The 2,547-nt window shown below is 38.1% G+C and overlaps 1 long non-coding RNA gene across 1 annotated transcript; it reads right to left on the bottom strand.

Annotated features, from left to right (window-relative positions):
- LOC136327308 (uncharacterized) lies at positions 1-1,340 on the bottom strand. The gene is made up of 2 exons (XR_010729594.1): positions 515-1,340; positions 1-311 (listed from the first exon to the last, which is right to left on the bottom strand). It is a non-coding gene; the product is annotated as an uncharacterized lncRNA (long non-coding RNA).
- Positions 1,341-2,547: the final 1,207 nt, after the last annotated feature.

Here is a 2,547-nt window from a genome sequence, read left to right as displayed (position 1 = left end):
AAATTTAATTTTATTTGGTATTCCTTTTGTTATTCCAGGCCTAAAATCCAAAAGAAATAACAGATGATTTTAGGAAGTAGTAGCATATGTGGTTTCTGAGATGGCATCATTTCAGAATTGTCTCCAAATTTAGCTCTTGAAATTCTCAAAGTTTTAGAGGACTTTCTTTGAAGTTATAACATATCACCTACATTTGTAATTTAAACAATTTTTAAATGATGAGCATTGTGAATCTGTATACTCAGGATATTTCTGTCTTGATTCTCCATATTAAACTAACCCTGTACCTGAGTAGAGGAGGGAGGGAGATCCTTAGGGCAGGGGTCCCCAAACTTTTTACACAGGGGGCCAGTTAGTTCACTGTCCCTCAGACTGTTGGAGGGCCGCCACATACAGTGCTCCTCTCACTGACCACCAATGAAAGAGGTGCCCCTTCCAGAAGTGCAGTGGGGGCCGGATAAATGGCCTCAGGGGGCCACATGCGGCCCGCGGGCTGTAGTTTGGGGATGCCTGCCTTAGGGTAATCTAGATGGTTAGACCGAAATTACTGCCTATCCTCACCCTTCTTCCGTGTAGGTAACTTGACTCTGTTTTTCTTCTTTGAAAGGTGTCCTTAAATTATTAAGTTTACTGCTGAAAAAAGATACTCATGACTTTATGGATAGATTATAAATAAGCAATTTCTTATACTCAGAAGTGGTCTCTAGAGACCTAACAAAACTTGTTCCCCCATCGTTACCTAGAGTTTGCCTAAAAGTTAACACCAAAGAATTCTAGACAATTGCTTTTGCTTAACTGTCCATTTTTAAAATCAAATCATAAGCATGAAAGGGATGCATATGTATGTATGTGAATATATATATATGAATAGTCCTTTAATATGGGTATTAAAAGGAAAATAAAAGGTTTGATTAAATCTAATGTTACTTGAAATCAAGTATACAGGGTTAGCTGGGAGAATTTTAAAGGAATAAAGAGGATACAGAGCTTCTTAAGCTGGACTCACCTTTTTTGCAAGTGAAGGATCTGGTGCTGCTTTCAGATGTTTATCCTTTGTGTTTTAAATTTTTTTCTTAAGCTTTAATCTTCATTTTGTCTTAAAGTCAGCTGATGTTTTGTTCATGGACTTTGGTGAGATGGTGCTTTGCAAGGATGTATTTATATTTTAATGGCCAACATTTGGTCAGCCCTTGTCCACTATTCACTTCCCCCTTTTTGTAAAATAAGTGCTTTAATTGTAAACTGTATAAAAATTCCTTGTATAAATCCCCCTTTTGATTATTACAATAAGCTGAGTTGTAACAAATGAAATGTTGATTTTTATAATAAAACAGTGGAAAATAAAAGTGTCATTTCTTTTCAGTAAGAAATTAAAACCAGCTGCTTGTGCTTTGCTGTGATATACAACTGTTGTGTTTCAGACACAACAAAACCTGCCTTTTATTTCAAACTACAACCATAGAAGAAAGGCTTTTTATTAGTCAGTAGTTGAGCTCAACATCAGGTGGTTAATGGAAACCAAGTTTTAATATAAAGGTCTTTCCTTAACAAATGCTTTTGAATCATTGAGCTTGCCTTGGCTTCTTTGTTCACCCCTCCCATTCTTTATTCTAGAGGGAAAACAAAAGTCACAAAATTTGCCATTTGCAGTTGAGTCAAAGGAAAAGAATGCAACATGGGTGGTTTGCCTGATTTTTTAAAATTAATTTTTTTTTCAATTACAGTTGACATTCAATATTGTATTAGTTCAGGTATACAGCATAGTGGTTAGACATTTATGTAACTTACCAAGTGACCCCCGCACCCCATAATGTGACGCCCGCCTGGGAACACAGAGTGGTTTGCCTGAATTAAAGGCAGGTTCAAGAACGTGGAAAATGGTTCAAGCTGGTGGCTCTTTCCCTCAGGTTTTCAGCTACGATTATATAGTCTTTTTTTTTAAGTTATTTTACTTATATATGGTTTCATTTCAATTTAGTGATTTCTAAATTTAAGTCAAAGGGTGAGTTGATTTAAATTTGGGGTTTAATTTGTTGATGGAATTCAGGGCATCCTACCCCAAAATAGGGCACCTTGGCATATTGACTATTTTAAGCTAAAAGAATTTTAGAAATGACATGTGCAGGAAGGACTCCCGGACCTTTTTCTGAAGTAGGTCATAAATCCTCATGTGAGAGGTGCCCTCACTGTACCCAAGGAAAGGTGCATCCTTAACACGGGGAAGGGGACACAGGACTCTGAACTAACAGGCCTTGCTCAGTGTTCCCCTCGTCTTACTACGCTCAGTTCATGCTGTCCTATCTTTTCATGATTTTTTACTCATCAAACCTAGTATAAAAGCACTCAGGTTTAACCATTTCTTGGTATATTTTCTTATGTGATAGGCAGTTAGACAGACATGAGCAGAGTCAGCATGGTAGGTCAGGGCCAGAAGGTCACCAGGGCAGAGCCAGGTGCCTAGCAGTGGGCAAACTGGGGAAACAAGGACCGCCTGTCCAGGGTGAGCTTTTCTCTGTTCGTTTATCACTGGTCATGCCGTTAGGGATG

Source organism: Saccopteryx bilineata, chromosome 1 (assembly GCF_036850765.1).
Source record: "Saccopteryx bilineata isolate mSacBil1 chromosome 1, mSacBil1_pri_phased_curated, whole genome shotgun sequence".
NCBI lineage: Eukaryota > Metazoa > Chordata > Mammalia > Chiroptera > Emballonuridae > Saccopteryx > Saccopteryx bilineata.
This window is presented reverse-complemented; position numbering and strand designations above follow the sequence as displayed.